General features: G+C 34.9%; 1 protein-coding gene across 1 annotated transcript in view; it reads right to left on the reverse strand.

The window, feature by feature from the left end:
- Nucleotides 1-27807, reverse strand: part of Sema3c (semaphorin 3C) — a 160535-nt gene that overhangs the window by 79887 nt on the left and 52841 nt on the right. The window lies entirely within an intron of this gene.

Below are 27807 nucleotides of genomic sequence, written 5' to 3' on the forward strand. Positions count from 1 at the left end.
AATAATCTCAAGTTTGTTTTATGAGTGGATGTCATTGTTCAAAACTGCCCACATAGTTAAAATAGATGAATCAGAAAAATGTATAGTAGTAGAACAGAAAACAAAACCAACATCAGTGAGAATGTCTTATTTTCTATAAATGTTTTATTCTAATATGTACTACATTTAGCATTTTAGAATCATGTCCTACTCTAAATAATTTGCTTACTTCCTCAACATAATTTTAGTCAGTAGTATATTTTTCTATAAATAATTTGAAAATATATCTATTTTTTCATTATATTGTATTCAAGAGGCAATAATTTTAAATGACAGAATGCCTATGAATGTATCAAGGGAAAATATGCATTTTTCAAATATCTGAATCTTTATATTTTAAGCATCTCAATGATCTGTGACTCATGTTCTTGTTATGTCTTTTACATTAAATATGTGCCTTAGTAGCTGTTCTTTAAGAACAATGAAGGTATTATGACAATAAAAGCAGCCAATAACCACTGTAGCAGACCCAATTTTGTCTGCAGGCAAAATGTTCCTTTGAACAATTTAAGACTTTTCTATCAAGCGATTTAGAATTTTTTTTGTTGTTGTTCTTTTGACTATGATCTTAAGAGAATGAGAAACTCTAAGAACAAGACTGCTTTTTGAGATTACTGCTCCCATGATGAACGGATTCTAAATTTTTAGGTATAGAATCAAATCAGATTTCGAGAAATTTTGATATGGCTATAGTTTGACAAACCAAAGTGAAAATAAATGACACTAATGCTTATAGACATCAAGAACTACATTTTGTGAGATATATCTTACATGAGAAGATCGTCACAAATTTGACCTGTTTTCTTGGCAAACCAGTTCAGACTGTTTACCATAATCTCCTCCAGGTAGTTTCAGCCAATGATATCAATGGCTGTGGTGCCCAACTTCCTGTGATATTAAGCAAGTTATCTAACTTCTCTGTTAGGTAGCCAATTTTCTTTTTTGTAAAAAGCAACAATAACAGTGCCTTGGGAACTGAGAATTCCCATGAAAATCAACTGAAACAATACATGTAAATATTTGTAATGAGTAAGAAAAAGTGTTCAATAAATTGCAATTCATATTACTGTTATTAGTATTCATGTTAAGTTTGCATCATTTATATAAAAAAGAAGACATTTAGGTAAAATAAATACATGTTTTCCCTTTAGCTTTTTTTTAACTTAAGGAAGTCACATCCATGAAATTATTAACACATAATATTAAAGCCTAATTCTCAGATAAACAGTTCATATAATAGTAAAAGATGTGATTTTTAATGTGGAAAACTAACTGAGAAAAACTTTTTCAGAAGACTCTTGAAAAGCACAATCACAAGGAGAGACAAGAACAAAACACAGTCAGGTATTGATATAGATCTTTGCAAATGAGACTGGCACTGGGCACAGGAGAGTGTGCTGACCTTCCAGTTTTTGAGCCTCATTAGACAGCATGGACAGAATGGTGACACAGCTAACAGGTGTTGCCACTGGCCCAGAAACTGGGACAGTTTCTTTATGAGGAGAGTAAAAAAGGTGATGGGTGGGGATAGATATCATGCAGGAAAATGGTCGGACCATGGTAGAGCAGAGGTTAAGGATAATAGAAAACTTTCTGAGAGCCAAGTACATGGTACAGAACTCAGGATCAACAAGTGTCCCTCAAAGGCCAGATTGCCTTCATTCTGTCTAAATTCCCAGTGTGTTACCAAGCTTGCTTTTCACTGAAGGAATGTAATTCACAGTTGTGCAAACATTTTGGGTAGGTTATAGCTTGGGCAGCAGAAGAGATTCGAATTAGTATCTTTTGTATAAATAATTCTCCAGTGAAATAAATAGAATAAAGCAATAAAATGACTGAGTTCTTGCCTCTGGGACCCAACCACTGGAAAGGGTCTGAATCCTGGCTTTACCATTTCATTTTGATATGTACTTATATGTCTCTCTGAATCCCAGGATTCTCATCTGTAAAGTAAGGATGATAATAAACATGTCTCACTGGGTTGCAGGGAGGTTTAAATTGGTAGTGCCTATTAAGTGAACCTTAGTTACAGTGATGCTAGTTACACAGGTTACCTATTTGAGATTTGGGGTGAGATATCCATACTCAACCAACAAAGTAAGAACAAGTCTTCACATGAGAGAGGAAAAAGAGAGAATCTACTTAAATTACTTGAGGAGAATACAATAATAAAATAATACATTCTTAAGGGAAATAAATTGAGTATACGGAATCACTTTGTACTGTGAGAACTGAAAGACTAAGAGAGTTTTAGTTGTCAAAACATGATGCTGATAAACTCCAGATATACTAGAAACGGGAAGGAAGAGTTGCTGCAACAAACACTTAGAATCAAGGATATGAAATGATTTTATACAAGATTGGGGGGAGATAAAAGAAAGGCCAATTTATCCCAATGTATAGTTAAGATTTATTTTTTTCAAAATATTCTGTTTTCTTTTCTCTTTCTTTTCCTAATCCATACTGAAATAGAGCCAAGAATGAGTTATTAGCTAGGAAAATAGCCTCAATTGATTTTTGTTTGCAAGTAACAAACAATGGCAGTTCTCTTCTTTACCTGTTTCATTAGAAAATAATCAATATTTTGCATTAATTCAAATACCAGAGGGAGCAATAATCACACCAACTTAAAGACATTTCTGGTCCAAGGATTTTTAATTCATGTTCCTGAGCCATAAAGCATTTTCAGATTTAATTATCTGTATCTCATTTACTGTGTGACAGCTGTTAACCAAGGAAGATTTACTTCAGAAGTGCCCTTGTCATGATAGGAGCCTAGGCTATTTTGTTAAAATGCTATTTAAATTGCTGTTAGTAGCAATGATTAAATTTTGGGACTTGAGGAAATTACATTTTACTCTTTTTTTAGAATAAAGAGATGAGTTCAAAGCAATGAGAGTTTTATCTATAAAAAGAATGACCCAAGAATCTATCATTTTGATTCAATGTAGATCCATCTTCTGTAAATGAGTGTTTCAATTACTTGTCCACCATTGTACCAAATGACTGATTTAATGGTGTGGTCCCAGGGAGAGAAAGAAATCACGATTATTAGTTCCTCATCTAAACAAGTCCAAGAATGGAACTGTCTTACATTTCTTTTAATCTTAATGATGTCATCCTTTTTTACAGCATCAGAGGTACAGCTGGTTGTGTTGTTTCTCAGGACATGCTCAACTGATTGAGAAGAGACTTGGCTGAGAGGAAGTTGGATTAGAAAATGCAGCCCCATAAAGGGCAACATAGGTCTCCAAGTTCCTGGGAAAATCTCCTGGGAAACAGTATTTAAAAAAAAGAAAAAAAAATAGAGCATGTTTCTGTCCTGGACTCTGCATTATTGTAGAGTTCCATGATGGAAAATTACTGCAATCCCTTCTATGCCAATGTTTTCTGAGTGAAATTTTACAGCACAATATGCTCACCTAAAGTTCATGTGTCCACATAGATTTTGCTTTGTAATGGAAGCCACTGTGAGACTTGAGAATTTAACCCAAACTAGAACAATGCATTCCCCAAAATATAAACACTAGCATTGTAAACTTCTGAGTCTACTTAAGTATAGTCAGTGTATTGCTATAGCCATTAAAAATCAAAACAATCAATATACAGTAATATTTTTTTATCTGTCAATAACACTTCATTCCAGTCACATAAGAACTAACCTTTGGTTTCTGTTAAGCCAGAGATTTTAATATTCCTGAGGTGACTAAGTCCTTAAGAATCTCATTTATGTGCCCTGGAATGTAATCTTATTGGGATGTTTATAGTGTTACCTTTTATAATGAATAATATACATTTGTTAGACTACATAGAAAGGGAGCTCATAAACTCAGAATACATTGTTATTGGTCTTTCATAAAATTCCAAAATAGGCAAAAAATCATTTGATAGAAAACCACTTCCCAAAAGTCTCTCATTTAGAAGCATATGCAATAATGAATTATTAATTATATTTAAAGCTCATAATGCACTATTGATTTTTTATTCAACACATATTTATTGAGTTCTTATCACACAAGGCTGGATATTTTGCTCAAGTAGAGGAAACAGCTATGAAGATTTGACCTTGTGACAATTTTAAGTCTTACCTATGTTCTGTTATTTTGTTTGGCTACCCCAGTGTAGCATCGCCCCATTATAAACTTAACTCTGCTTCAGGCAGAATGCACACTACAGATTTCAAAGTAAATCCTTGGGATACCTTTTACTTAAAAGATAGTGCTACTGACAGGATAATTTCCTCTCCTGAAAGTCTTATCTCAGAAGAATGTTAAGTAGAGTGGGCTCAAATGACCATCCTCTCCCTGAGGCTTAAGGTTTTGCAACTGGGTTAGAAACTGAACTTCACCTGTCCCTCTAGGAAAATTTCAGATAAAGACAAGAGCAGTGAAACTTTACCTGACTGAAACTACAGCTCCTAATTTCTAAAGTAAACAGAGACCAGAAGGCATGTTGTTAAAACCACATTTGCTCAAAATTAATAAACCCAAGTAACGATATCCATGGGCTCACCAGTAGGAGTTACTGTCCTGGGTGCTTTATATACTTATTTCATTTAATTGTCATTCAAAGCATCTGCATTATGTCCTAATATTTTTCTAGTTCCACATACAAAGAAACAAAAATTCAGTGTATTTAAGCAACCTAACAAAGTCACACAGTAAGATCCACCATTCAAAGCAATGTCAGTTCTTAGTCTCTGAATTCCATCAGATACATTCTTGCTTTTCTAATCAGATGGACAACCTCATCCTTTATTTGTAGAGTTTCTATTGTGTTCTTGCCCTGAACATGAGTTTGTCCAATATCCAATAAAGTCCAAGAAATTCCTCAGCCTCCCTAATCTAGACTGCCCATTGGGGAGAGGAGGAAACCACACTGCAAACAACTTGAGAACCATCAAATCTTAGGATGGTTTGCTGAGCTGGGCGCCACTCTACTGTGCTCACCACACCATCCCAGGAGGCCCAGGAGGCTGCACAAAAGTGGGTCAGGCTTAGTTCACGCAGAAGATAAAAGGTTCCGCTTTTCTATGTTTCTTGAGAGATGGGCATGATTAGCTGAGTGGAATCAAAATGCCAGATGCATGAAAGAAGGAATGAGAGACACAATTCAGGGAGCCTGGCCAGAGAAAGGCCATGGTGAACACGGGGTGTATTTCCCAGGCATTGCATCAGAGGGAAGATTAGCCAACATACAGGAGCCTTTATAAAGACAAAGTCTTGCTATGGTTTGCCCCCAGACAGCCCCAGTTCATGCTTGTTTTCCTGGCATAATAATCAATAGTGCCCCTTTTCATTCTCAAAAGATTCATGTTTGGATGATAAGTTATATGGTCATTGTACTCTTAAGTCGCCTCTTCTTAACTGTCTTGAATGACTTTCTATTACTTTTAGGATCAAATCCAAACTTTTAACACATCCTTCAAGACCTGACCTGATCTGGTTTAAGATGACCTCACTAGAAATGTCAATCATCACTGCTGGCGTATTTTCTTTGTATTCTTGCCCTTCTTTTCATATCTCATAACTTACAGTGCCCCTTTCTGCCTCGGAGCCTTGCGATATGTTAGTCCTCTTACAAGATTTTTCCTATCTTCTAACTCCTACTCATAACTAGAATAACAGTTTCATTGCAATTTAAATAGGGCTGCTTCATTAAAATGTTCCTGACCCTTTATGTGAATTCTCAGACCTGCTGATATTTATGTATTTCTTTTTTGTGGTTTTCTCTTCTCTGGATGGCTGCCTGGTAGACCATTTGAAACTGGTTCAAAATGCCATGAGCTGGGGATGGGGATGACACTCTATGACTTGTTAAGATCCATTTTGTCTTTTCAGGTTACAACTGATTCTGAATAAGGGAACAAGCTTTTTCTTCAATAACATTCTACCTTTTTTTCCTGCTATATTGAGTTTTAAGATCTTTTAATGTTGGTGAATTAAAGATATGAGCATTAATCAAAAAATGATAAAAAATAATCATCAAATTTTAGAACATAGGTGCTTTTGTGAAATAATTTACATGATTAAAAAGTGGGGTGTGAGGGCTGGGGTTGTAGTTCAGTGGTAGAGCGCTTGCCTTGTACTCGTGAGGCCCTGGATTTGATCCTTAGCACTACATAAAAATAAATAAATAAATAAAAATAAAGATTTTTTAAAAAACATACATCTTTTAAAAAAAGTGGGGTGTGACAATGAAATATTACTCAGCTTTAAAGAAGAATGAAATAATGGCATTTGCTGGTAAATGAATGAAATTAGAGAAAATTATGTGTGCTAAGCGAAATAAGTCAATCTTAAAGAACCAAAGGTTGAATGTTTTCTCTGATATGCTAATTTACAATAAGGTAGGCATGAAGAATATAGGTAATTTGACTAGACAGAGGGGAGTAAAGGGAAGGATGGGGCACAGGGTAGGAATGATAGTAGAATGACAAGGACATTATTACCCTAAGTGCATATATCATTAAATAATCTGTGTAACTCTACATCATTTATAACCTGACAAATGAGAAGTTATACTTCACTTATGTATGATGGGTCAAAATGCATTGCACTGTCATATATAACTAATTAGAAAAAAATTTTAAAATGTAGGGTATAAGTCTTGGTGTTGGGAGGCACTTTGGGATTAGTTTACAGGGGTTGAAGTTCTATTTTCATCTTTTGCCAGTACAGGACTTTCCCCAATATCCCCATCTACACCACTGCTGTACCTTAAGTCCTTCATCTTCATTGTAAAAAGTAGGAGACTATTTAGTAACCAGACAATATCTAATTTTCCCTGCAACAATAAAACTATCTAAAAAAAAGTATTGCTTTTTCACTATTTGAAAATATTATCTGCTACAAGCATTATCCACATATTTTCTTATAGAATATCCATTTAGCTAATGCAATGAATATTTCATTTTATAATAAATGTGGCAGGAAAAATGGGTGTTTAAAAACTTATCTTAGAAATATAGCCACATTAATGCTGCTGTGCATTTTCTGGATAAATGAAGATAGAACAAAAAAAACCCTCATTTTTTTATTATCTTACCTAAGACAGATTCCATTTCTGTTGTGTGGTTCAATAAAATAGAGAATCTTAAATTCTAATTTTTCTTCTTTTAAGCTCACTTGGAAAAAATAAAAGCAGATTTCAATTACTTTAGGTGCCATTCATGACATCTTGCTTGGAAAGCAAGGGCCACATTCTATCTCAGGGTAGGAAGAATATTCTATTAGGGAATAGTTCAGGTGACAGACTGAAACAACAGGAAGTACCTCTGGAAAGCAGAACTGATCTGAATTTATTGCTAAACCATGGGGAGAAAACATGGATACACTGAGATGTCAGCATCAGTGGTGTTCCTAGGTCAGGAAGGCCTCAGTTTCTGAGTGTCCACTTGAGATGTAAACAAGGGAGATAAACTTGTGGAGGAGAAAGCACTTCATTTGACACCTCCTTTCTAGAGCTCTTGACACCTCTGGGGGAGCAGCTGTGGGGCAAAGTGCTCAGAACAGTGGGTCTAAGGTGGTGAATAAAACATGGAAACATAAGAGAAAGGCAAAATTTTTTTTTAAAGTTAAGAGGGTTGGAGTATATAATTACAGTTGAAATTGCTGTCAATGAGTGTACCTCTACTAAATATAATATTATGCTGTTATTACAATTGTTTATGTAGGAACTTTCAGATATGAAAAACATTTTCTTATGCTGTTAGTTTTAAAAGCAGTCTATATTCAATATGAAAACAATCATGAAAAGTTCATCCTCATAAAATAAAACTGGTAGTCAAATATTGTAAAACACAAATATCAAAGTCCATAAGTAGTGAGACAAAAATTTAAAGACAGGCAATACTTTAGACCAATGGATGTGGTGGGCAGGGATGGAGAAGCAGCATGGTGCTTCATGCTAGCAAAACCTCAGGGAAGAAGGAACACACTAGACCCCATTCTCCACTCCCAGCTCTCAAAGTGACCACAGTGGAACCACAGAAGCAAGATTCTGACAATAAAATTCAACACTTCTCTGTCACAAAGTATGTCTTATATAGAGAGTTTCTAAGCTTTCAATAAAACTTGCTTCTATACCTCTAAGCCTTCCAATGGAACTCCTACTCAGAATACTAGAATTATAGCAAGAAGAATAGGAGATCCCACGTGCTGAGTGAGGTCTCTTATTCATCTTATCCACATAAAGTTCTCTGCTCCTTTATGACATGGGTCCCCATGACATCAAGCTTGTGTTTGTATATAATGCAGCAGGCTCTACACAAAATAAGAATGCTCATTGAGGCCTATATTTACACACTCATTTGATAGATAGTATATGAGACACCCTTGGTAAAAAGATGAAAAGTTTTGGTCTCCACTCCAAGAGGACAGCCTAAATTGGAGATACGTAAACCACTGCAGAAGAAGATACCTTCAGAAGTAGGGGGAGCACTGGAAAAGGAAGATGAAGACTTACTGGACATAACCAGGAAATCTTAGAGGGAAGTGCTTGAATTTATCTCCTCATTCCACAAATATTAGTTGAGCCACTGTTAATATTAAACTAAAAATCACAGTAATAAATGCACAAACTATACTAGAAGACAGGATAAATTTTGACAACCAGGGCAGCTGCCTTATATCAGGGGTCAGAAAAAACTGCTGTGAGGAAGTGTGATGTAAATTGTGACCTAAAGGATAAATAATGAGCTAATAAAGACATAAGCATTTTACATAGAGTGGAAGGAGCTTGTTTGGCAACCTGAGGCAGAGGATTCAAAGGATGATCTGAAGTCTTTGGAATTGATAAAGAAGCAGATTTGTGTGGGGATTTCTGAGCAGAAATGAGGAGCCAAACAACATGCAAAACTACGTACAAACTTCTTGAATGTCAAACCAAAATGTTTGGATTTTTCCCAAGTCACTTGAGATGCCAATGAAAAAATTTGAGAAAGTGTAGGACATAATCACATGTAAGTTTTTTTTTTAAAGATAATTCAGCTAATAAAGAATTCTTGGAAGATTATTTTTGATAAAATATTAAGTGAATTGTAGAATAAAAAAATTATATATCTAAAGTATAAGATGTCTGCATAAAAACACACATACACAGAAAGAAGTCCTAGAAAAAAATTCGACTTATTATATTCTTCTCCATGCTGTATTCAAATAGAAGTAAGAGTCTGATAACGCTAAGGAATTATTTTGGTGTCCTTACAGTTTAAAGAATTATAATTACTCTTTGATCAAGAAACAAGCAGGGAAAACTTTCTTTATGGACCACTGTGATTTACATATTTTCTCAAACAGGAGTCGGGTTGCATTGCAACTAACAAAATGTTGAACTAGGCAAGAGGAAATACAAATTACTAACTGGAAACAATCACATATTGCCAAAACTTCTCTATCTCTAGATTCCCTTGGAATGATGAAAGGCCACCCACAACTTTTAGCAAGACAATTTGGAATTTAGCAGCCCAGCTCCCCCCACAAGCCAAATTCTTGAACTATGTTTTCAATTGATGCATTCTTAACTCCATTTTCATTTGAACACAGAGAAAATATAATAAACTGTACGCTATAAAATCTCAATTTTAAGGAGCCAGACTTTATGAACCACAAGATATACAGATGTTTTCCTAAAGAGAGAGAGAGATGTTTTGTCTAAATATTATTTAGCCCAGTGTGACTCATTGTTTAGACAAGTTATTGCATTTGGCTTGAAAACAAGAAACAAGGTTGGAGAACTCTAGAGGACAGTAGAGGCATGTTCCTTTCACTTCAAACACATCAGTCAGACATTCAATGCAGAAATCCCCCTGTCTCCGTTTTTCTTGTATCTCTGTCCCCTGACACAGTCTAAAATAGAAGGTCAGTGACTCTGCAGCATTCAGCTGCTAGAGAGGAGATTTAAACAGTCCTTGGGAGTGTGCTCCTACATAGTAATGGAGCAATCCTTTGATTCTTTTCAAGAGAAGCATAAAGAATCCAACCATGTTTCCTGCAGCTTTGAAAGTCCTAGGCTCATCATAAACACAATGGCTCTTCAATGTATATGCAAGACATTTCTCTTTTCTTCCTGCTAGACTGTGAGGCCATTTGTTTTCAGATTTCACGTGATGGTATTTTGTAGTGGCATCACTCAATCTTTCAAGAGAAGATAGTGTTGCACATTTTTGTTTTGTTTTGTTTTTGCTCTGGAAACATAATATTTATCATTCTTGCATGCACTTCAAGGAGAATAGCAAAAAGTGGGACTCAAAGTTTATTTATTTTACCAAATGTGGCTGCCTTCATGAGGTAATCATTAGCCATGACTGTCTAAGTCTCAGTGTACAAGTAAGATCTTTTGGTGAATATAAGGCACACTTAAGAGAGGAAGTGGCAAACCATAGAAACCAAAAAAGTTTAATCTGAGTATCAATGATTCTTGGTCTATTTTTAACATGGAAGTAAATTTATTTCCATGCACTTAGGGCCACTTTTGAATCATGAATACCAAAAAGAAAAATGTATTTTATTGGGCAAAATGACAGGGGTGCCTATTGAGGTAGTGTTATTTGATGAACTTCATATTAAGCATTTTAAATGACTCAATGGGATTAAGTCAAACCACATTATGCCATATACCCAGAAGACTGGATAAGCAGGTTTATGGTTACGTATTTGCCTTTGGTTTCTTTCATCAAAGAGACATAAAAAGGTTGTACTTCCCTACCTTTAAAACTTTGCAAGCATTGTTACTTCATAGTGAATTAAAAAATAATAAAGATTATCTTTTAACATTCAAATGGAAAATTAAGTCTGTATGATTCAAATCCAAAAGTCAATTTAACCAAGAACATACAGATAATTAAAATGGATTTCTCTCTCTTTCTCTCTGTCTCTTAAACCTAATGCATTTTCCTAGAACAACGTCTGGCTTTTGAAGACAGATCTATTGTCAAATCTTGGCACTATATCTGACTACTCATGTGGTTTTACAAAAATTACTTAAATTATTGGTGCCTAAGTGTCCCCACCTGAATGATGGAAATAATAATACCTGTTTCCGACTACTATGCTCATTGAATGAGAAAATAAGCGTGAAGCACTTATAGGCTTGTAGCTATCACTCATAACTTGTAGTCTTCATACCAAGATGAGAATTAAGTCTTAAACAGTAGTATTTGTGCAATGTCCTAGCTCTAAGGCATAACTTTATAGTTGTTTTCTGAGAATTGTTTTTTAGTTGTAGATAATATCTTTATTTTATTTATTATTTTTATGTGGTGCTGAGGATTAAACTCAGTGCCTCACACGTGGAGCCAAGTACCCTACCACTGAGCCACAACCCCAGCCCTCTGAGTTAATTTTTACTAAAATCTATTGAATTAATGTTTAATTAATATGAAAATACAATCAGTGTTACAATTAAATATAGCATCTCAAAATTTTAGCAAAAATAATTGTTTTAATTCTAGCACAAAAGAGAATGAAAACAGTAAAAACAACTTTGCATAACATCATCCAGACTATTTTATTTTCCACTTACACTAATTCCTACCAGGGATATATAAAATACCTACATATTTTCTAAGAACAGTTCATGGCAATAATTCTATTTGCTAGGTCTTATTATTTTTTCCACTAAATAGGTAAAAAAAAAAAAAAAAAAAAAAACTGGAGATGACTCTTGGTAATCTTTTCCAAATTTTGAATGTAAGGGCAAGTGCCCATGCTCTCCAATTTCTCCTGGAGGATGAGCATATACTCAGCTGATGAACCTGGCTTCCTTCACTTTTCTCTGAGGATAGCTATGGTTTTCTTTTTTCTTTCTTTCTTTCTTTTTTTTTTGGTATTGGGGAATGAATTCAGGGGCACTTTACACTGAGTTACATCTCCAATCCTTGGTATTTTGTGAATTTTGTGATGATTGCTGAGATTACAAGCATGCACCACTGCATCCATCTGGTTTATAAATTTTAATGCACTTAAGAGCTCTGCAAGTTGCTTATGAAATATGAAAATTTTTACAAAATAAAATTCTTAGGAATAAAAATATTTCTTTACAGAAACACTTATTTAGTGAGTCTTTTCAGATCTGTCTATTGAACATACAAACTTGCTACAGTACCAAGGCCAGTGCCAAGATAGAACCTGCGTCTTCCCAAGCTTGCCTCCTTTAGGCAATGCAGATTTCAGCTCTCTTCTGCTCCAAGAGGAGATCCCCAAGACTTACTGAAGAGTCACTCCTGCCTGTTTCTCTACATCAGAGTCCTTCCTATCTTACTATCTTTAGTGCCTGAGTAATATTTCTGACTTTTAAACTCAACTTCACTTGAAATAGTGTGCTCTTTGTACAGAATTAATATCAATATGTGACAAATTGAAATGTTTTGGGGAGGTATTTATAAGCTAATGTTTAATAATGCTTTATCTTTGAAACCATCTGACGAAAAGAACTCAAGACCCTACAAAACATTTATCTTTCTTCCCAAAGCTTTGCAAAGGTCAGTGATAATTTACATTATTGTAAATTTTCCTGTTTCCACAAACAAGCTGAGAAGAGTCTCAAAATGTTGAGATGGAAACAGGAGAGAGGGACTGAAGCCCCATATACATTTGCAACACATGTACAGACACACTTTCTCCTTAGTTTGGTTTATAGGAACTCAGATTTATATGCAAATGTGTTTCAAATGTTCATGAACTAGCCAATTACCAGGCCTTCACAACTATTTTTTTTTTCCTTTTAAAAAACCCAGTATTTAAGTTCTTCTAAGATCCACACCTTTTTCTGCAAAATCCTGATTATCATGCATATACTACTGATCATGCTATTGAACCTAATATTTGTATGATATTATTTTCCAAATTATCATTCATCTTCAGTACAGTCCTAGAAGGTATAGAATGGTTCAGAATGTGGGCCCTTGGGTGATAGTGTCAACTCAAACAACCCTGTTTGACACTTTCTTGTGTTATATAGAAGTTACTTAAGTCTTCTGAGCCTCAGTGTACATACCTATAAAATAGGGATAGTGATACTATTGTTCTTGTGAGTTGGTTATTTGAATAAAACAAATTAGTACATTAAATCAGAGCACTTCCAGTTATATGGTTCAGAAAATATTAACTGTTATCATTATTCTCACTTTGAAAAGATAATAGTTATCTTCCACAGAGAGGTCAGACATCTTTCTCAAGGTTGCCCAATAAAAAGTGGCTAACAAAAGTGAAATGATGTCTTTTTGGCTACAGAACCACTGCCCCTTCCAGCACACTATTCCAATTTTCCACACTGCCTGAGCAAATCCTTAGAGCTCTATTGCACCATGAGTGAACCAAGTCTGTTTGTGTCCTTCTACCATAACACATCCCTCCTTAACTCCTGCTATTCATCCAGTACACATCCTTTCTAATGCTCATTAGGCACAACCAGATTAATTCATCACACAAGTCTGAGCACTCCTTAAAAATTTTATTTTTTAAAATATTATTTTAGAAAACTATGGAACATTCTAGAGAAATTGAAAGATTGCACCCGTTTAATGAACACTGTTTAAACTGACCTGGAAAAGGCCTTCAATTTTGTATTCAATTTGGAAAAGGGGAAGGGAACAGAAGAAATAGGGTCATTTGTCAGGGTTGCCCAACTTCACATATTTGTCATTCACCAGGGAGGAAATCCTGTGTCCTGTGTTGTGGGTTGGGAACAGCTATAGCCCTCTCTGCCAGGTAGGTGGATCACCATACCTGAAGAGTATTGGTAGAGAATAGCTTTATTTTTCTTTTTCTAAATGCAATCAAACAAAACTCATTAGGCATCCTCATTTTGCTTTTTAAGCACTTAGGACAGACAATGAGTTCATCCTGTGATGTGTTAATACGTCTTCCTGGGCTGAGAAGTCTACTCAGGGCTTCCTGAGCCAGCAGGCATGAGAGCCAAGGGGCTACAAGCAAGTGAGGTAGCATTGTGGGAAGGCCATACGAGACAGGAAATGTGCAGCAGAGGGCAACAATAATCTTTTCTCATAACCAGCTTTTTACTGGTGAGTAGATCATCTCAGCTGCATTTGTAAATGAAGGGGCTTCCCTAAATGTTCAATAGAATCCTTTTAGTATAATATTTTTTTTTTCTGATTTTAAGAATTTATTAAACCACTCTTAAACTCTCCCCCAAAGTAAAATTCGAGTTCTTTTAAATTTTATCCAGAATACACTTTTGCTACTCATGCAACCAATCATGATGTTTAAGAAGAAATTACATGACTTTTGAATAATAGTTAAGCAAGTAAATACAATTAAAACTAAATTTGCACACTTCTAGTTTTCTATGTTTTGACATTCAGAATAAAATTTAGCACAAGTAACTAAAGTAAAGAACAACAAAAATAAAATTATTTCAAGAAATATTTCTCTCTGGAATTGACTAGGTCTACGCTCTCCCTCTTTAGACTCACAATTAAGTTAACTTTCTTTTTTTTTTTTTCTTTTTAATTGTAGATGGACACAATACCTTTATTTTGTTTACTTATTTTTATGTGGTGCTGAGGATGGAAACCAGTACCTCACACGTGAGAGGCAAGCGCTCTACCGCTGAGCCACAGCCCCAGACCATAAGCTAACTTTTAAATGAAGGTAACTCCTGTACTCTTTTGATTAAAATCTCTGTAAAAACAGTGCAAAGGTAAACAATTCCTTTCTCTATCTACTACATAACTATGCACAAAATTAAGTGGTTTAAAAACTATTAAATGATGACTGTAACACCTGCATGCCTCCAGCACCTACACAGACATTGAGTAGCACTCAAGGTCACTCGGGTCATGAGATGCCATGTTCTAACTTGCTAAAAAGTTCTCCTCTTAACATAACTTGGGGGTGGGCAGGGGTGTGCTAAAAGAACTTTTTAGTTCCATTCTTCTTATTGTTTTTTTTATATATATTCTTCAAAGAACTTCTACTCTTCATTCCTCTTATTAAGTATATTTAGAAAATACAGGAAAAATGCTATGAGTCCAAATTTTTCTTTATGCCAAGCATTCTTTCTTTCCATCCTTTCCTTTCTCTCATTGTCATTTAGTGTTTCTTTCTTACATGTGATTTATGCAGCCTGTGCATTTTATAGTAAATTATCATTTTTCATCCCATATTTTCATTTCATTTTTCAATTTAGGATGGGTCTATTAAAGTAACTGTTGGAGGAATCTAGATCAAGGAATTCCTTCTTTTTCTAAATCTGGAAGACCTCTCTTGAGACTGAGCACAGTCTTTACGTGGGAGATGATAAGATGGCTCCTATACCCACTTCAACACTCTTACTGTCAACATGTCTCACAGCAACACATGCTTCTTAATGCAAGAGATTTTACTGCCTTTTAATTCAGATTTTGAAGGTCATATACAACATCATTTTGCAGCTAAGTTTCCAAATTCAGCTGTTGGTATGTCTAGCTAATTCTACCATCAGCAGATAATTACTTAATCTTCTACAGTAATCTTATTTACTATTCTGCAATCAAAAAGAATACAAGAATACTTAGCCTTCATTTTATGTCATTTATAATAAATTTTTCCACCTAGAATTTCAAACCACAGAAGTCACAATGCTGTTTTAATAGTGGTGGCAATGAATGAACTATGATGTTTTGCTGAGTAAATATATAAAAAGAAAAATTAACAGAACTAACTAAATATCTTTCCTGATTTTAAAGCCCTTGATCATCTATTTTTAAATGAATAGAATATAGGATATTTTATGGTGATCTCTATGTTGTGCATAATAAAATCACATTTATAAATACATTTTCTTAAAGGTGGGTTCCAATGAATTTAGTAGAAATAATATACTCTTTCATAGGAGATATTCAAAGAGAAATGAAATAAGCACAATATGTAAGGATACAGAGTAAAAGATGTACTCTGCTGTTGCAAATATAAATGGGTACATTGTTTTTGGAAAGCAAGTCTGTTATAGTTTGAAATGTGAAAATGTGTACAACAAAATAGGTGTATAGAAGACCATCTTCAAGGTCCTGGCATAGGTGAAGAGTTTGTGTATAGAGCAAAAAGTTATAAACCATAAAAAAAAAAACACCAATGAGTTGAAATACATTAAAATTTGGAATTTCCATGTGGGCAATAACACTGCTATTTGTAAAGCAATCTAAGCTATGGGAAAAAATTGTAAACACATATAACTTATAAAGGGCTCAGATGCAGACAGTATAACAAACCCCTAGAAATCAATAAGAAAAAGATAAACTAAAATAAGTGTGCAATGACTTGAAATGAATATTTGTCAGATATCTAAATGATCAACAAACATTGGGAAAGTGTTCAAATGCATTAGTAATTAGAGATTTTAAATTAAAACTTCAATTAGATGCCACCACATAGCCACCAGACTAGCTTAAGACTTCTGTTTTTAAGTAACAATAAAAAGTTGTGGATTTTCAACATTTTTTAAGGGCATCAAACAAATGAAATTTCTTATATTGCAGGAAGGAATAAAAAATTCTATACCCACTTTAGGAAAAGGTTTGGCTTTACCTAATCAGTTTAAACCTTTGCATACTATGTGACCCAACAATCCAATTCATAAGTACATTCCAAAATGATATGTACAAGAATGCTCACAGCATTTTTATTCATCAAAGCTCTAAACTGGAAATGACATGAATGTCCATTGACAGGAGACTGGATAAACAAATTATTGTAGTTTTTATACATCACTACTTAGTAACAAAACAGAATAAACTTACATCTTCACAAAATAATTTCAATGACTATCTCAAATAATATTAAGCAAGATGAAAAAAATCCTATATAATTCCATTTAGATAAATTTCAGAAACATGAAAAATTATTCTGTCATTGTTATGGTTTAGATATGAGATGTCCCCAAAAAACTCATGCATGAGACAATGCAAGAAGATTCAGAAGTGAAATGATTAGATTATGAGAACTATATTCCATGAATTAATCCACTTAAATGGATTAACTGAGTGGTAACTGCAGGAAGATAGGGGGTAGCTAGAGGAGGTATATCACTGGGATCTGCCTTTGGGCTTATATTCTGTCCCTGGTGAGTGGAGCTCCCCTGCTTCCTGGGGGTCATTTCCTGAGCCTAATTCCTCTGACATGCCCTTCCACCAGGATGTTTTACCTCACCTCAGGTCTAGAGCTATGAAGTCAGCCAACCGTGGACTGGACCTCTGTAACTGTAAGTCAAAATAAACTTCTCTTCTGTGTTGGTCTTCTCATTTATGAAAAGTTGACTCAAACAATGGTTTTAGAAATCATGACAGTGATTCCATTTAGAGAGAAGAGAAGGGATAGTCATTTTATAGGGGTCTGGATATATTTTTAAACCTGAGTAGTAGTTACACAAATATGGTCTCTGTGCTAACTTATGTGATAACTTATACATACTGAAGATTTTTGTATATTCTGTATCTATGTTTGATTTGTTGAAAATTATATTTTATAAAAAAGTAGTATTTCAATCTGTAGATGATTTAGATTTTTGAGCCAATGCATATGTGTTTTCTCTGGTTGCTGTAACAAATTACCACAAGTTTGGTGACTTAAAACCATAGAAACTTATTCTATCACACTTTTAGAAGCCAGAAGTACAAGTCAGTGTCACTAGGCTGAAACTGAGAGGAGAGGGCTGCATTCTCTCTGGAGGTTGTAGGGGAGAATTTGTTTCTTAGCCCTTCCAGCTTCTATTGATTTCTTGGCTTAGACTACCCCACTCCATTCTCTTCCTGTGTGGTCACATTGTATTTTCCTCCCCTTCTGTGTCAGCCCTCAGACTCTTATAAGGGCATTTGTGAATATATTTAGGGCTCACCTGGTAATCCAGGGTTATTTCTCAATCTCAAGAACTAAAATGTATTTGCATGTCTAAAGCCAATTTTGCTATATTCCAGGAATTTCACAGGTTCCACGAGTTAAAATGAGGATATCTTTCTTCAACATAGTACAGACTGCTGACAGGAATATGTATGAGTTCTGAGGACAGAGAAATAACTGAGCACCAGCTACTGTGAAGAAGACCTCACAGAGGAGAAGAAAGATGCATTTGTATAGATTTGGAATCTATACTGTAGGGAGGACAGGCTGTGATGGACAAAAGGGCCACAAAAGATGCCAAATGATAAAAAAAATAGTCTAATATAATCTCCTATTAGATAAGCAAACTGAAATACACATGCCTAAAATGTGGTACATTTTCTTTAAGAAGATACTGTTCATTTCAGTTACATTTACACATCTGAATTTAGAACTGTGAAACTATTATTCTTAATTTCATCAAAATATGAAGGAAGTGAAGATAATTAATGATTTATTTTATTGGGGGGGTTCCCAGGGGGGGTTCCCACCCCTGTGAAACCCTTTGCCTTCTCTAAATGCCTGTGTTTATTACTCTCATGCAGAGCCACTCAGGCAGCTAATGCCCACACAATGGGCGGTGTTGCCAGAATGGAGTGTCCAATCATCACTCTGGCACTAGGAGACTCAGACACCACATTTTGTTGGATACAGATGGACACTTTTGTTATAGCCCCCTACTGGGTGCCTGAAAGAAGTCCCTGTGGAGAGTCAAGACACAAGGGTATCTGTTCTTCTCAGCATTGTTACACAGGACAGATTAGTCTCTGACCTTATTCATGCTACTGGTTTGAAATGCTTGCCCATCTATCCCCTCAGTAACCATAGCTGGTGTCACTTGTTATTCACAAACCTCTTCAAAATACAAGGAGATTTGTTTCTGGCATCCTTTCATCAAAAATGAAACAGATATGGTCATACTCTTCATAATGAAAATTCAGGTCATTGTGCAGTTTAAAAATTATTTTGCTCTTATTTATACTTTATGATTTTAAGTGAAACATCAAAATTATCCTAAAAATTAGTTAGATTTAAGAGAGGTTATTGATAAAAAAAAAATCTTATTATTCTGGAAGAGTATATGTACACCAACAAAATGCTCTGAAAGGAAAATTACCAAAAAAAAAAAAAAAGTATTCAAGAATTTCCATCTTGGGGCTGGGATTATGGCTCAGTGGTAGAGCACTCACTTAGCACAGGTGAGGCACTGGGTTCCATCCTCAGCACTACATAAAAATAAATAAATAAAAATAAAGGTATTGTGTCAGCCTACAACTAAATAATAATAATAATAATAATAATAATAATAATAATAATAATAATTTCCATCCATCTGTCCTCCTTGTCCTGAGGGTAACTTCAGAGAAGACTCCATGTAACCTGTACAAAATTGGACCTTATGAATGTGTGAAAGGGGAGACTCAGTACTCCTTTATTTGACCAAGCTTTAGAATTTCCCCATGCAGTCCACTATAGGGTGCTACTAAAGAACAACATAGGTATGCCCCATTGGAAAGGTAATAGCCTTAGGTAGAAGCTTAGTTCTGGAGCCACATTGCTGGGCCAGAAATGAAGCAACATGTTAGGTGTTGGCTCCTGGTTTGGGGTAAGGCTAAGGTGACCCGTGTTTTAAAAGAGTTATCTGGGGTTTTTCAGTATAGATGCCAATAGTTTATGAAGGTTCAACTTAGAATTTTTCAACTCTACAATGGTGCAAAAGCTATGCACCTTCAGCAGAAACTGTACCTTGAATTTAGAATGTTGATATTTTCCTAAATAGTGACACATGACAAAACTGCATATGGACACCTTTGTCAAGAACATGATCATGAGGGTAGATGACCAGTACTGCACTGTATTCAATAAATTATATGGGGACAGTATGATAAAATAGTACTGAGTTACATGATTTTGCCGAAGTACAGACTAATGTGTACTTTCTGAGCACATGTAGGTTGGACTATAAGCTACAACTTTCAGTAGTGAATTAAGTGCATTTTTAGTTATAATATTTTCAATTTATAGTGAACTATTTGCATGTAACCTCATCTTAAGTAGATGAGCACATTTATTTTCATATCAACAGAGTAATATTGATGATGTATGTCAGTTGAATAGAAGGTATATTAATGGGTGGTGGGCTTCTGCTTTTTTTATGTCATTATGGATAAAAGGTATTTAATCCAACAATTAAAACCAGTTTAATTAATGACTAATACATAACTTCATTTTGACCTAAAGTATCTGCTTGAAAGATCAAGATTAATGTACATACAAGTATTTTATCAATAACATTAATTTCTATTTTTATATTTTATTACATGTAGTGTTTTGAAATTTCTGGAACATGAACCCACTGATGGAACAAAGTTGTTTCTGTATTTAGATGGAGTCATAACCAGATTTTCTGGAGACATTTGAGAATCTCTCAGATGTCCCTGTCTATTATGTCTGCTACAGGGGGCTTGGGAAGCTCTTTTGGATTTTCCATGTCATTTCTATTTTTATATATTGGAATTATAAGAGACAATAAATAAAAGCATTTCATATTTATAAGTAATATTTTTCTAAGCCTTTCCTATGATTATGGGTCATCTCATTTAATCTTCATAATAACTATATAAGCAAAAAGACTATAATTTATCCTTCAAAATGGGACATTTTCAAGTGTGAAAGGGGGAAGCAAGTACTTATCACTTCATAGCAATTGGCATAAATAGGAACTCTCCTTGGCAAATGCTGATAGATGGTTGTGGTATGCAAGATAATTATTTTTATCCTAATATAAGGTGAGAAAACTAGGGCACTGATGTTCCAATAATGTGCCACATCACAGCAGAATCAGGTCTGTCTCCTTGGTAAGACTGATGCCACAGTCCTTGCACTTAATCACATGGCTGGAGGACAAGTGGAATCAACATGAGCCAAACACAAGGCCACGGGTAGTGAGTGAAAAGGATTCCAATTTCAACCACTTACTCAAAATATTCAGTTGTAACATCAATTTTGAGTTGGGAAAATATAACATCTTGCTAATGCCTAGGTTTTACTTCAACATGAAGCCCTTTAAAAGAATAAAACCTTCTTTAATCACACATGTTCTTTTTTAACTAGACTTGGCATGTATTTAGCAGTCTCATTATCTCATTATTTATTTCTTGCTTCTTAGAAAGAGGTCACATGTAGGGGGATATCTAGATTAAGTATATGCAGATAACACAGCTTTTAAAAGTCTTCCTTAAATTGGCAAAGGAAATTTTCCATTAAACATTGTTAATAAATTTTATAGAGTAGTTTTTAAATTACTTTAAGTATTTCTTTAAAGGCTCACTATTAATATGCTAATACACACGGTTCTTTTAATTTTATAAAGATGTTGGAGAACAATGGATTGGAAAGATCTGAATTTTAGAAATGACCCCTTGGAGGCTGACTTTTGGTACATCTGTGGCTCTCTGCCCGTTCTCTCCTACGTATGGGCAGATAAGGCATGTCCATTTCTGAGATATGATAATGCACTCACACTTGAACAAAAAACAAACATGAATATAAGCCAGTCATGAACTAACAAAATGATAACCTGGCTGGAATGAAGATTAGCAAATGCAGAGAGGTTGGCACAACTCTGTCTGTTGCACAGCATTCTCAAGAACAGTGATAACAGTGTCAGGGATTTGCAAAGGACACACAATTCTGCAATGGTTGGAAGAAAAAAATCGGTCAGAAGAGGAATTTATGCTAGAAAAAAAATGTGCAAAGATTTAGGCTTAGATTTAAAGGATTAATAAACAAAGAAGCATTGTGAATATAAATTCTTCTCTGGGGAAAAAAAAGTTACCAACATTATTTTTTCTCTTACTGACACTTCTGATTCTAGATAAAACTTCTTCTCTATGTGACTCTTCTGCTGAAGAACAGAGGCTAAAAGAAACTGGACCTGATCCTTCATTTGGGTCTAGAGGCCTTGGTGGTGAGGTAGGAAAATATGGCTGAAGTTCCAGGAGTTGTTCTAAACGGCCATTCCATTTGCCTCCCCTATGTTTTGGAATGAAAATTAGTCCTCAGGATTGAGTGTGAAGCAAAAATCCATATTATCCCCATCCTCCCTTTCCTCCCCTCTTCCTCCCTCTTATTTCATACTAACAGCCACATGCCACCGGTAATTGGAAGAGGAGGCACTGAGACCTAACCTCACACATGCCATCCACAACTTATCCTAAGGGAAAAGGTCCCTCATCACCCCACCTCACCTGTCATTGCACTGCTTCCTGAACTTCATGTTTTAAGTTAATTTTGCCCTGTTATGAAAGTGTGTTCATTTCTTAAGTTAGAGACAAATTCCTGCCATGACCAACACTCTGAGAAGAGCATAAAAATAGCTTCAGATAATGTAGGCTTTGGCATCAATGACATAAGATTCTTTACTGAAGGTAATTTGAATTTTCAGAATAGTTTCATGTACCATATATTCTTTTAATTTTTTTATTTTAATTTGTTATATATGACAGGAGAATGCATTACAATCCATATTACACATATAGAGCACAATTTTTCATATCCCTGATTGTACATAGAGTCACACCATTTGTGACTTCATACATGTACTTAGGGTAATGATGTCCGTCTCATTCTACCATCTTTCCTACCCCATGCCCCTCATTTCCCCTTCCCATATATTCTTAACCCCCAAAATAATAATTTTGTAAATAGGAAAAAGATAGGAAAGAAAAAAAGGCAAGAGATAAGAGAAAAGAAAAAAAAATTAAACCCAATGTCTAGATTGCATGATTCATTGCTAATTCTGCCAAGCTATCTCAGAATTATTTATCATTAAATAAAAATATTTGCTTCAAATGTATTAATTTGGGGGCATCACTTTCCAGGTTTAATTTTTTAATATTAGTTGCCATGCTTTCTCCTCATCCAGGAATAGTTCATAAAAATCAATATCATATACTTAGCAGCATTTAAATCTCTTAACAATTATTTTTAGATAGTATAGTCAGTTATTCACTTTCTCTATACCCTTGATCACCTAACAATACATTTGAGGGAAATATTTTGGTGAGATGAATTAGCAGTAGGAGACAGCATAAAGAATTATTTTTAACTGAACAAACCAAAAACTTTCATCAGCTCAAAACTTGGCTTAAAAAGACACACAGTACCTTATTTACATGAAATATCTATTAATGTCTTATTAAATATGAATTTTAACATATTAGCAAGGATATTCTCTGTTCACAAAGCAGGAAACTCAAAATAGACTGATAATTATTTTCTTCAAAAGATTTGTAATGTTTATATATGGAAACATAATATGAAGAGTTTTTCTATATTTTGTAAGATACTGCTTTAATTCTATCTTAATACTTTGATGTACCTAAAGGACTCAACCACACCTACTGTATTAAGATACTGAGAAAAAGAAGTTAGTCATCTGTTACCCAAATGGCACATAATTCTAAAAGTCACTGTTTTGAGGGGGTTTCCAGGGAAGTTTTATAAGATAGCTATTCTGATCCCCTGTAAACTACTGAGTAACAATTTCTTTGTGTGGGGATCAAGAATGTATGCTTTAATAAATATTTCAGAAAATACTGAGGCTCAAGCAGGTTGAAGAACCACTGATCTATATCATGAGAGAACAAATGTTTGCCTGTAGAGTTTCTATCTGCTTTGACTGATGACCAGACACGAAATCTCAGAGGCAGATTTTTAGTTATGTAGAAGATTAGTTTAGATGATTCCACAGGGAAACACTCTGTGAATGATGCATAGCAAACTAGAGTGCGGTTCTAGAGATTATTTAAGATTGGAGTTTAAGGTTGTAAATTCATAAAACCACAGAAATTTTTAGGAGGAAGTTCCTAATTTTACAGACGAGGAAAACTCATTAAATAAAGTAAATCATGGGTACCAACTGTCAGTGTTTACAAATCCCACGTGATCAAATGGGGGTGCACAAAATGCAAAGGAAATGCAAAACATGTCTAAAATAAACCAAAACAAGAGGCTTGATTTGCATCAGATTGAGCCCTTAAAATCCTGAAGCCACTGGGTATATCTTAGAGACCACCCTTTTCTCAAGTCCCCTCTCAAGGCCCTGTTAGGATGAATTAGATCAAATGCTTTCAGCCCAGGCTGGTTCCAGGTTTACACAGGGCAAGCATGAACCACAGGCAACTTCCCACTTCCCTACAACCTAGAGAACAGAAAGGAACCTTAAAGAGGATGAGGTTTGGGCTCCTCAGAGTTGCATTATTTGTTCCCTCACTGCAACATTCAGACCTACAAGACTTTTTATTTTTCAGTTCCTTTTCCTCTTTGACCTTTTTCCTTCATTTGAAACTTTTGTCTAAAACTCCCTTTAGACAAAGTACATCATACTTTAATTTTTAGATGTAAAGCCAAAAAAAAAAAAAAAAAAGTGAGTAAGACTCAAGGAAAAAAAATTATTTATAGGAAAAGGAGTCATTTTAACAATAGAAATGAGGCACAGTAATCGTTTATCTTAGTTATTCATTTAGACATACAGGTATTTTTCCCATTATTATTTATAGATTTAGAAATCACTGCCTTCAATGTTTAGAACAAATGTATTACTGGGTTTTGGTGTGCTTCTCTAGAGTTTTGGATTGTTTGGGAAAATCACTCAAAATTTCCCCCGAGAGGACACCTGATCTGTTCTGTTTTTAAGTTCATTTCAAGATTTGCTTCAAGTTCCAAGTGGACTCAGTAAGCTCAAAATGCTTCAGAGAGCCTAAGTCAGGACAGCAATTTGGCCTCTCTCTGTATCTCTATTCAACAAGAATTAAATTTAAAAGTGTTGAGAATAAGGAATCAAAGGAAGATTGAAACCGAATGCAGAGCTTCTTTGCTTTTTGGTGTGTGTGTTCCAGGTTAACAACTGTTTGGGAGCCCACATTTTCAAGCTTAGCAGTCTACTGTTGCCACAGCCTGCTGACAACCTTCCTTGAGCTTCTTTTGGAGCAATGGAGTACTAGCTCCTCTCCCAGAGAAGGCATGAGGCCTTATTTGGTGATGATAGCTCAGTCTCCAGTGCAGTGGCTGGCACAGAAAATGTTTCTGAAGTGAACTGAAATTTAGAAATTTGTAACACCTCTCACATCTGTTTTGGTTTAGGAGTCCCTTTGTAAGTCTTCCAGGCACAAGTTGTTTTTTTTAAATAATGGAGTTTCAAGAATGTCTCATCCTCTTGGGCTACAAATTTATTTAAATTTGGTAAACAATTTTTTAAATTATTAAGTATAAAATATAAAAAGGTCTTTGCATAACTACCCATTAAGCTTTTATTCCAGTAAATCTTAATTCTTCTAAAACAATTTTTGTGATTAGCAAGTGTATACAGATTAGTGTTTTTATCCCACTTACCACCTCAACCATATTTCTATTTTCTAGGATAAATTTAACCATCATTTTTTTATTGGATAAATTATGATCACTATCACCATGCACATTTATAATCATAACATTATTTTTAAAATATTATGAATTCCCCCAGAACTATGAAGTTCCCCCAGAAGGCTAACTACTTTCTGACTTCTTCATTAAGATTTTGAAAATACATAACACTGTTCTTGTCCCAAAGATATATCACCATCTTATTACAGCTACTTTTTCAGAGGGGAGCACCATATTTCTGCTACTAGAACTCTGGATACATAATGGGTCTGTTTTAGTCAGCTATTTCGCTGCTGTAACTAAAAGATGCCCCAGAACAATTGTAGAATAGGAAAAGTTTATTTGAGGGCTCACGGTTTCAGAGGTCTTAGTCCACAGAAAGCCAGCTAAAATATCATGGCAGAAGAATGTTGCAGAGGGTAGCAACTCACTTGTGATTAGGGTGCAGAGAGACAGGCTCCACTCACCAGATACAAATATATACCCCAAAGCCACACCCCCAATGCCCCACCTCTTCCAGTTACCACTCAGTTAATCCTATCTGGGCATTAATTCACTGATTGGGTTAAGGCTCTCACAACCCAATCATTTCTTCTCTGAATTTTCTTGCCTACTCTCTCTCACACGTGAGCTTTTGGGGGACACCTCACATCCAAACTATAACAAGGTCTAACTGTGATCCTGAAATATTGCTCAAATGTGGGAGAGAAAACTGACAGCACGGTGTGATCTCCGCCCTGACAGTGAGTGTGACACAGGCATTATCCTGCTTTCATTTGATAGTGTTACAATGATCTCAATCAGAGAGCAAGATCTAAGTTTATTTGGCAGAAACCCTGAGCAAAACAGCAGAGGTCACGGGTCAACCACCATTACTCTTCATGCAGTGGCAGAAACAGAACAGACAAGTGCATTCAATCAAGTGGGAGGGACCATGAAGACCAGGCCACCCACACAAAGCTTTGTTTGCTTATTTGGTTCTTTGAATAAAATACCATGAAGACAGGTGTTGGGGACTTGAAAAATTCTATTTGGGGACACTTACTGCTTGGTGAGTGCTTTCCCTCTCAAGGTACTTTTGAAGCATACTTTGCACATTTCTTGTTTAATCAATGTTGGCTTATTTAGTGTCTGTAATGTTGACATAGGTTTATGTGTGACTTTAAATCAAAGGTATACTGATTGAAATAACTGTATAAGGATTTTCCCTTACTTAACAAAAGAGCTTTATCAATGTGACCAAACATGAGAACATGAGAGTGTACCAAGTAGAACATTCCTTTGCCATTTTGTTCTGGACAACACCACCATAGGCCAGATTCTGAGTATAGGACACACACACACACAAATTATCTTTTCCTATGGGTAGCAAAATATTTGATTCTTTAAAATACTTTAATCCATCCATTATCCCTAAACTTTCAGAATGTCTAAAAAGCAAAAACATGGAGATAGAAAAAAATAATAATATATATAAAGTTCTGAAAGTTTACTATATATACAGTAGAATATAATTCAGTCACTTGTAATAGTAAAAGTTCCAGTTAGAATTGTCACTTAATAGAATGTCACATATTGTAAGATTTTCAACAGTCTGGTATTTGCTTTGAATATTCAATAAAATATCCAAATTTGGGAAGTTACTTCATTTTATGTCTATTCCATATTTCATACAAAGCAATACATTTAGTCAGACATATAAAAAGCTATACTTAGAACAAAAGCCAGCTCTGTTCACACATATTAAACAGCTATAAATTTAAATACTGAAAGCCTTTAGAAAGCTGATCTCAAAAATACAACATGTGATTATTATTGAAATAGCAATGTTTAAGCTCTTAAAGAATATTCTTCAATGTGTATTATTTGCCACCCACTATACTAGGCCTATGAATACAATGTAGAATAAACTAATGCATCTGTTTCTTCAGGGTGTTTGAATTCAATGTTGAATTAAATACTTGGGTTATTATGTTGTTGCTAAAGTAATTTGCAACTACTGGGTGATTAGTAAAAATATGTCAATAAATTTAGCATGCATTGTTGGAGGAAAAAATCTTTAACACTTTAGAAAGAACCTCCAAAATATTATAGTAACATTAAAAAATGTTTTATTTCCATTGACTCACATAGAGGCAGTTGATTCCTAAATATATCACCCTATATTCTTTTTCTTTCCTGAGGTACAAATTTTTCATTTTCCCAAATGCCTACTAAATGTCTCTATCTGTTTTTTCTAAGTGTAACTCCAACTCAGTGCATGTTGACCCTACTCTGTCTTGTCTCCTTCCCTCTATTACAGATGCTGTGGAAGATACCTCAGGTCAATATCTTGCATTTCTTCATTTTCCATAGCTCTCCCCTCATCCCTATGTTGGATTTGTCTGTATCCAACATCACATATTAAATGGTTCTATCACTTGACTATTGAAATAATATCTCTCTCTCTCTCTCTCTCTCTCTCTCTCTC

This window comes from Marmota flaviventris, chromosome 1, assembly GCF_047511675.1.
Source record: "Marmota flaviventris isolate mMarFla1 chromosome 1, mMarFla1.hap1, whole genome shotgun sequence".
NCBI classification, from domain to species: domain Eukaryota; kingdom Metazoa; phylum Chordata; class Mammalia; order Rodentia; family Sciuridae; genus Marmota; species Marmota flaviventris.